Source organism: Pan troglodytes, chromosome 17 (genome assembly GCF_028858775.2).
Source record: "Pan troglodytes isolate AG18354 chromosome 17, NHGRI_mPanTro3-v2.0_pri, whole genome shotgun sequence".
Taxonomy (NCBI): domain Eukaryota; kingdom Metazoa; phylum Chordata; class Mammalia; order Primates; family Hominidae; genus Pan; species Pan troglodytes.
This window is the reverse complement of record NC_072415.2, coordinates 65,046,551-65,056,223: the sequence shown is the minus strand read 5'-3', so window position 1 is coordinate 65,056,223 and position 9,673 is coordinate 65,046,551. Positions and strand designations below refer to the sequence as shown.

Sequence of the window (9,673 nt, the reverse complement as noted above, 5' to 3'; positions counted from 1 at the left end):
CGGAAGGCTGAGGCAGGAGAATCACTTAAACCCAGGAGGCAGAGTTTGCGTTGAGCCGAGATCACGGTTGAGCCTGGGTAACAGAGTGAGACTCTATCAAAAAAAAAAAAAAAAAAAAAAAAGTCCTGGGCGGGTTATTGGAGAATGGACTCAGGTACATGAAAATTGTCTGGTTCCCATCAGAGATGGCTCCCAGACAGGGCAGCAGCCTTGCGGCAGAGCACAGGCCAGAGCAACTCCATGGAGGGATCTGCTTGAGGCCGGGCCTCTGTGTGTCTGGCATATTGGCTGCTTCTGTTCACCCTGCTAAGCAAGTATAGGATTAGTCACATGGCTCAGGAGGTGCTAAGTCTGAAGGAGGAAAGGAGCCTGTTGGGGCTTAGGTTAAATCCACATCATAATAATGTGATCAAGTTCTACTATTTATAAGACACCAAACTGGGAATTTGTAGGCAAGGTAAGAAGTACAGGGGCGGGAGTCAGGAGCTCTGTGTGTGCTGGAAGAATTTTAGCATTAAGACTGTTAGGTTTTAAAAACAATATTATGTTTATTTTGCACCCCAGTCTATTTATTTTCTCCAAGGAGTCTGCCTGTCATGACACTGCACACAGAGTAGGGTCTGGATTAATGCCTGTTGCTGGACTGGAGATGCCTCAAGAAAATCAGGTGAATGGGCATTGTGGATTAGCCACTAGAACGGGGTCCAGGAAGAGCTGGACTCTGCGTTGTAGGATAAATGACTGGGTCACAGGCGGATGAGGACAACAGAAACAAAACTGTGGCAAACACCCTTGGTTGAGCATTACTGCAGACTTCTAATTACATGAAATGTTTCATGTGCATTGTTTCATTTACAGAAGGCCTATGAGATGGGTACTGTTTTTTTCACACACAGTGACTGATGAAGAAAGTAAGTCTCAGTATAAATAAGAAACACCCCCCAGGTCACACGAATGAATGGTAGAGCTGGACATGACAGCCAGATCTCTCTGGCTTGGAAGCCTACGGGACTATACACTGTCGATGGTCTTTTTTGTCTGGTAATATTTATCCTATGCAGTGTCAGCCTCAGTCTGATTGATTGACTGCTATACTGACTAAGTACAAGATCACATATCTTGTCAACAGAGTTAGAATATTGTATTTGATTTCCCAAGCTTCAACTGATTCACCCTTTGCCCGCGTGAAATTAGTAAAATGGCTACATTAAATTTCTTTTAATGCTCTTTTTAAAAAGAGTACATTTTTAAGCATGGAAATAATGCATTTAAATGTGCTCTATAAAATGTGCCGTTGTTTATAATAGACCAAGGAAATTGCAAATGCAAAAGTACAAATTGTTTTAGACACGGCAATTTTTGTACTTATAGTATTTATAATGGCCTAAAATACACATTTTAGTGTATATGTGCTGAGAAATGTGTTTTTAAATGTTGACTTGTAGTGTAGACATATCAAAAAATTTTCATTAATTGCAAATATATCCTAGTTACTACCTATTTCTCGAATTAGAATAATATCTACCTCATTTTAATGATCAATATAGAGCAATTCACACAAACCTAATTTATGGGTGGGAAGCAAGATGGAAAATAAACATACGAAATGTTAAGTCTGCTACTTCAAAAGACAAACGCCTTTATTATATGTATTTGAATAATGGTGACTGTTGTTTTATCTGTACAATAAAGGTGGAGATGGGGAGAAAGAAAAAGGGAAAGGTAAAGTGGCAGAAAGGAAACAAGTAGAACCAATGATGGGAGTTGGGGAATCACACTGAGTTATTCATATGACAAATAAAAATGAATGATTTTTTGGCAGAAGTATTTCATTAAGGTAGTAGGACTGTGCCTTTTTACTCATTTATATTAAGCTTAGATGCCAGAAAAAATGTTATTATTTTGCCTACTCTCATTTATTAAAATCATTTTAAAAATGTAGTTCCCAGACATCCATCTGTCACATCAGGAAATAAGCTAATTTTCTCTTTCTTTTTTTTTTCCTCCAAATATGCTAGAAGATATTAGATAAACAAATGTAATAAAATTCATTATATATTTTCTCCACTATATAAGAATACAAATACTTATTAGAAAACTTGGAAATACAGAAAATAGAGAAGAAAAATCTGTATTCTCACCACCCAAATAAAGCATATCTTAACATTTTAATAAATTGTCTTCCTTCCAGTCTTTGTTTCCCCATTTATAACTACTTACAGGTTTAAACCAACATTTTGGGGAACCATTAAAATATCCAGAGTTCAATAATTACTAGGTGCATCGTTATTATTCCCCCCCAACATTGAAGAAAAGCAACAAAATGCTTCCGAAACCCTTAGTTCGTGCATCTTGCTCTGAGTCCAACAGAAATGATGTTTTAGCTAAACTGAGTTAATTTCAACCTTGCATCCTTCACTGCTTTTGATGTATCCAACCATATGTGTGACAGAGCAGAGCTTCCATATACTGCTCCCAAGTCTCTCTCCCAAGTGCCTTGTAATGATGATGGAACCATGAAAGGAGCATCAATGAAGAAATCGTACAATTCAGAATGTTAGTGAAGAATAAATCTAATGAACTTAATGTCTCAGCAGGTATCTATTGGTTCCAAAATTGGAACATAGTACATGGTAAGAATTTTCTTCCCTGTAGATAGCAGCTAGTAATAGGTCTGTTTTGATTCCATTAGTTTAGTTTAACGTGAAAGCTGCTCCCTGCACTACTTAGTCTTTTACCAAAGATTGATGGGGAAATAGTCTACATAGCCCAAGTGAAGGGAAATGCTGGACATTCTGTGGGAAATTCAGGTTCTACGGAAGCAGTCTTTGCATCTAAATGTGCATCGCTGTGCTTTGCCTCATTTTAAGCTTGTCCTATGTGATTGGTTGAAAGAGGACTCAGGAAATCTCAGAAGTTCTGGATGGACCTTCAGGTCACTCAGTTGCCTGACCCTTCTGTTTTCAGCAGGTGAGGCATGAGAGAAGTTATGCTACATTTGAGAATGGAGAGTTTACATTAATTACAAGTGATGTGGTTTACAGACTTGAACCTTATAGACTCAAAGAAACTATGTATGCTTATTCAGATGTTGGCATTTTGTGTCTTTATACATTGCTGGCCGAATCTATGCAAGAAAAAATGATGAGAAGTTTTGTAGCTTTGGCAACTTTATCCCATAAAGTCACAATTTCTTCCCCACTAAAGTATTTCTGCCTTAATATTTTGTAGGGCTTTTTGTCTTGGGAAGGTGCTGTGGTCTTGAAATTCCCAAAGACTATGTAACCCAGTAGAGAACATCATCCCATGATTATCTTTGGGTAGACTAAGTGTTCTTCTGTATCTTTGTATATTTCCCAAGAGGTTGTCATCTACTTTTAGCTTATCAGAAAACTAGATTTTGCTGATTTCTCTAGGTTCTATTATTTCTGCCTTAGTCATCTTATAGTTAGCCCCAACATTCTTGATGTGTGCACCCATATACGTTTTCCAAATTGTATACAGCACCACTGATTAATTTCTGTGTTTTATCATTGCCTTGGAACATGGACCTATACAGGATGAAGATGGCATTCCTTGTTTTCCTTAGTTGGTAATATAAACCTTTATATGTATTTGCCCTTCCTTATTATTTCCCTTTCTCATCAATGGTATCCCTCCCCTTGGCCTCAAATAGGCTAACTGCTATTTATTCCTTGATATTCTGTTTATGTAATCACTTGCTTCTATAATGGTTACTACTACTTTTTTTGCTTGCTAATCACTGAATCAGTGTAATTTCTCAGACAGTCGACTCCGTTAATGTTTCTCTAAGTATTGCATTTTCTTCAGCTCCTATATATTCTCCCCTGGTTCACTGTATTCTCTTTATGGTCTAGACAAGAGGATGACAAATATTTTCTGTTGAGGCCTAGATAGTAAAGATTTTAGGCCAGGCCCGATGGCTCACGCCTGTAATCCCAGCACTTTGGGAGGCCGAGACGGGCGGATCACGAGGTCAGGAGATCGAGACCATCCTGGCTAACACAGTGAAACCCCATCTCTACTAAAAATACAAAAAATTAGCCGGGCATTGTGGCGGGCACCTGTAGTCCCAGCTACTCGGGAGGCTGAGGCGGGAGAATGGCGTGAACCCGAGAGGCGGAGCTTGCAGTGAGCAGAAATCGCGCCACTGCACTCCATCCTGGGCAACAGAGCAAGACACCATCTCAAAAAAAAAAAAAAGATTTTAGGCTTTGCTTGCCATGTAGTCTCTGTTGCAACTACTCAATTCTTCCATCATAGCACAAAAGCAGCTGTAGAGAATATGCAAATGAATGGGTGAAGCTGTGTTTCCATAACATTTTATTTGCAAAAAGAAGCAGCAGAATGGATCTGGCCTGAGGGCTACAGTTTGCTGATCCGTGTTCTTGACTATCACCTGCCAGGACAGATTTGCTATAATCCCATCATCCTTTTGGCACATTAAGAATTTATAATATTTACATGTACTGTTATGTTTATTTATAATCATAAGGAAAAGATAACATTTTCTGAACACTTAAATGTCACTGGAACTGTGTTAAGCATCATGCATAAATTTTCTCATTTAATCAGCTCAAAAGCCTTGGGAGGTAGTTTCTAATACTAGTCATATTTTACAGATGAGGAAACTAAAGCACAGAGACTTTAAGTATCATGCTCAAGAATGCCAGTTAAAAGGAATCCATGTGGCCCACATCCACAGCCCAGCCCACAAACTACTATTCAGTTCTGCCTCCACACACTGCAATACATGACTTCAGGTGTGGTGCCCACAAGTCCAATGGCACCCTGGTCAAATGGCCCTTTGAGTTTGTTCTAATTAGCTCTGGCCAAAGAAGTGACAACACTGCTGTTGTGGATCACCCAGTCCACAATGATCTTAAAGATTAAATGTCACTTTTTCATATGTTTGTTGCCCATTTGTATATCTTCTTTTGAGGATTGTCTATTCATGTCCTTAGCCCACTTTTTGATAAGATTTTTTTTTCTAAATTCTCAGCATCACTAATGATCAAGGAAATGCAAATCAAAACCACAATGTGATACCACCTTACTCCTGCAAGAATGGCCATAATCAAAAAATCAAAAGACAGTAGATGTTGGCGTGGACGCGGTGAACAGGGAACACTCTACACTGATGATGGGAATGTAAGCTAGTACAGCTGCTATGGAAAACTGTGGAGATTCCTTAAAGAACTAAAAGTAGAACTACCATTTGATCCAGCAATCCCACTACTGGGTATCTACTCAGAGAAAAAGAAGTCATTATTCGAATAAGATACTTGCACAGGCATGTTTATAGCAGCACGATTCACAATTGCAAAATCATGGAACCAACCCAATGCCCACTAATCAACAAGTGGATAAAGAAACTGTGGTGTGTATATGTATGTATATATATATATACACACACACAAAATGGAATACTACTCAGCCATAAAAAGGAATGAATTAACAGCATTTAATGGAGATGAGATTGGAGACTATTATTCTAAGTGAAGTAACTCAGGAATGGAAAATCAAACATTCTATGTTCTCACTGATATGTGGGAGCTAAGCTATGAGGATGCAAAGGCATACGAATGAAACAATGGACTTTGGAGACTTGGGGGGAAGAGTGGAAGGGGGCTGAGGGATATAAGACTACAAATATAGTGCAGTGTATACTGCTCAGGTGATGGGTGCACCAAAATCTCACAAATCACTACTAAAGAACTTACTCATGTAACCAAATACCACCTGTACCTCAATAACCTATGGAAAAATAAAATAAAAAAATTTTTAAAAAATTAAATATCACTACCTTGGAAACCACTATAAAGCATTTTAGCCAAGGTAACTCTCCATTTCTTTTTCTTGCTGCCTTTCAATGATCCACAGAGAACTGAAGGGAAGACCTAGATGTTTGTTGAGAACTTAGTTTATTCCATGCAGCACTGAACTAATTGTATAGTTTCCCATTCACATGATTAATGTAGGCAGCAAGTCAGGCAATTTCTAGCTTTTGGTAGACATTTTGGGCTGGAGTAGCCCATCCTCAAGGGTTTACTCTGACTGAGAACTATAAATAGTATGTTCTTACTTTGCTTTGTAGAATGTAGATACAGATGAAGGATCAGGTATCTGTATTTAATCTCCTAGTGAACCCCTTTGCCTCTTGTGGTAAATGAGTGCATCTGTAAGAACAATCTGAGTCTCTAAAAGGAAGCTTTCTCTTGAGTGAAATAGTCCAAGGACAGCTTGTTTATAAAAATGCCCTCAGAAATTTTGAGGAGATATTTTTCTGCAAAGTCAAAATGAATGAATGTTCTCTGAGCACCTATTATTCATATAGGAACATTTATTAATTGCTTAATATGCACAGGTACTATTATATAAGGGATAAACAGGCTATATATCATATAACTTAAAAACCAACAACCTTTGGGAAAAAACTCTGATTATTTAAAAAAATGTTTATTGTAGAAAATCTGAAGGAAAGGTTGAGGATTTTTTTTTGTTTTTTGTTTTTTTTGAGATGGAGTCTCACTCTGTCACCCAGGCTGGAGTCAGTGGCATGATCTCAGCTCACTGCAACCTCTGCTTCCTGGGTTCAAGCAATTCACCTCCCACAGCCTCCCAAGTAGCTGGGATTACAGGCGCACCCCGCCACGCCTGGCTAATTCTTATATTATTAGTAGAGACGGGGTTTCATCATGTTGGCCAGGCTGGTCTCGAATTCTTGACCTCAAGCGATCTGTCCACCTCAGTCTCCCAAAGTGCTGGGATTACAGGCGTGAGCCACTGCACCTGGACTGAGGAAAAAAATTTAATAATCATTTCTAAGTCCCCATCCAAAGAGAACTACTGTTACTAATTTGATGTTTTATATTTTCTTGTGCATACTCTACATGTGTGCATACTCTACATGAGGATTATTATTGAGATAATACAGATTACAGCTTTACATACTTCTTTTTCCATTCAGCATGATAGAGTGACCATTTTTCATATCTTTAAATGTCATGCAAAAGTATCACTTTATTGTACATCATTTAAATTGTACATTATATTCTAATTCCTGCTGACTGGCTATCAGGATTTCCTTCTCATAATTATCTAATACTCACTTGGATTCCCCGTAAGAATGGTTTCCTTACAAAATGAGAAAAGTTGAGCCCTTTCCACTAAAATGGTTAAAATAAAAACTTCATGTGTTTAATTCTGGTTATCTGGAAAATTCACTATGCAGAACTTATAATGTTAAATAAACGAGTTGTTAATAAATGTAGATCATGTCTTATCCAAAAATGCCTATTTACATGACATAGTACAGTCATTGTTTTATATCAATGCAGAGAGGAAGAAGCTGTGATGTTAATAAAGTTGAATTTTAAAATGAAAATCCAAAGAACTATATGTATATAGGCCAAATAAAAAGTTACTTGATTACTTAATAATATGGATTAAAATGAGTAATCACCGTAATTCATATATTCAAGAAGTTTTCTTTTCAAGTTAACATTTTAAGTCCTGCCATGCCATTCCCTGTTCATATAAATACACTCACATAATACATACACAACACACATATTCACACCCACCCACCCTCCTGAATTAGTTAATCAATTCTAAATTTTGCTAGAGTTTAATTGTAAGATTTAGTGACAGATATTTTTCATATCTTGTCATGTCTAACTTCTGGAATCACGTACATATGGTGAATTTGGTGCAGAAATATGGCCAGATTTTTCAAAAGCACCAATCAAAACATTTTGATGGTTCACTTAATATAAGCAATAAAACCCCTCACTTTCCTTTTTTTTTTTTTTTTTTTTTTGGTAACGTCTTAGAACATGCGATTTTCCAGCAAGGGTGTGGGGGGCGGGTTTCACCGTATCCAACAACATATTGAATCTCTCTGCCTGTTTTCTCTCTCCTTGAAGATTCTTTAACTTGGAATTCAGCTCAAATTCAGAGTCTAACTGAAATTCAATTTAATCGTTAATCCCATAAGGGGATACAATAGCTGCTACACATTCTGGCAGACTCAAAAATCTACAAATTTTTAGTTTTAATAATGTTTTCCCTGTCTCTAATTTCCTGTCTAAGAAAACATTCTCTTGGACAATTACCCCCGTAATGGCCTTGCCAGAATCAATTTCAAGTTTAGCTGTCTCAGACAGCTCAGTAGCAGTCTGGGATTTTTTTCCCTCTACAATTTTCATTTTTTCTGCACAAGAAACCTAAGGTTTTATTCATTGTCATCTCAAATGTCTTCACATATTGTTAAATATACATAGAACATATATGCTTTAGCATTATGTATTAGTATAATATTCCAACTGTCTCCAACTTACAAATGGGTCAAGTTCTATGAATTCTTCTCTTGGTCATTTGAAGCAAGCTTTATGTTTAAGGGTAGATTCTAAGAAAAACAAAATTAAAAAATTTGAACCTTAATGCATCCATACAAAACACTTTAAGCAATATTTTATGTGGCATGTAGCTCCTAGTGATATGAAGAAGTTCTTTCTGAATTCTAGTTGCAGATACCATGAACACATCTCTCCCCATTCAGTGGCTTCTCTACTAGAGACATAAAGATTGGCGTGTGGGATTAGTTTGGAAGGGGCAGCATAGGCATAAATAATCCCTACTGCCAATTTCTCATTTATGCTTTACAACTTCAAAAAGAAAGACATTTCTCCAGATCATTCACACCCCAGAGATACCCAGTTGAGGACCAAAGGACAAGTTTATCCGGAAGAAATGTCAGGGGAAGTTCTAGTCTTAAATATATCCACAAGCCTGCTGTTTATATAACAGTTATTTTTTTTCAAATGAGAAGAAAGTAAACATCTTTATTAACTTATGAAAATGAAATAAAATGTAAGTTACACAACATGAGGGGCTCAGATGCTACTCTTGTAGATCATCATTGCATTTGTGGGAATTTCTTTATCTTTCTTTCTTTTTCTTTCTTTCCTTCTCCTTCCTCCCTCCCTCCCTCTCCTTCCTTCCTTCCTTCCTTCCTTTCTTTCTTTCCCCCCGTCCCTCCCTCCCTCCCTTCCTTCCTTTCTTCCTTCCTTCCTTCCTTCCTCTCTCTCTCCCTCTCTCTGGCTCTTTCCTTATGTCTTTCCTTCTTTCTTTCTTTCCTTTGTCTGATCCGTTGCCCAGGCTGGAGTGTTGTCATGCAATCACAGCTCACTGTAGCCTGAAATTCCTGGGCTCAGGCAATCCTCTCACTTCAGCCTCCTGAGTACCTGAGACCAGGGGCACATACCACCACTCCCAGCAAATTTTTAAAAATTATTTGTGGGCCAGGCACAGTGGCTCATGCCTGTAACCCCAGCACTTTGGGAGGCCGAGGCAGGTGAATCACTTGAGGTCAGGAGTTCAAGACCAGCCTGGCCAACATGGTGAAACCCTGTTTCTACTAAAAATACAAAAATTAGCTGGGTGTGGTGGTGGCACCTTTAATCCCAGCTACTAAGAAGGCTGAGGCAGGAGAATTGCCTGAACCCAGGAGGTGGAGGTTGCAGTGAACTGAGATCATGCCGCTGCACTCCAGCCTGGGCGACAGAACGAGACTCCATCTCAAAACAACAACAACAAAAAATTGTGGAGACAGAATCTCCCTGTATTACTCAGATTGGTTTCCAACTCA

The 9,673-nt window shown here is 38.2% G+C and overlaps 1 long non-coding RNA gene across 1 annotated transcript in view; it reads right to left on the bottom strand.

The window, feature by feature from the left end:
• Positions 1 to 6,511: 6,511 nt before the first annotated feature.
• The window catches only part of LOC134808612 (uncharacterized), a 42,105-nt gene continuing 38,943 nt past the window's right edge, over positions 6,512 to 9,673 (bottom strand). Inside the window, exons 2-3 of the long non-coding RNA XR_010151942.1 lie at positions 8,364 to 8,431; positions 6,512 to 6,818 (exon numbers count right to left, since the gene is read on the bottom strand). This is a non-coding gene — a long non-coding RNA (uncharacterized LOC134808612). The remainder of the gene's footprint in view (positions 6,819 to 8,363; positions 8,432 to 9,673) is intronic.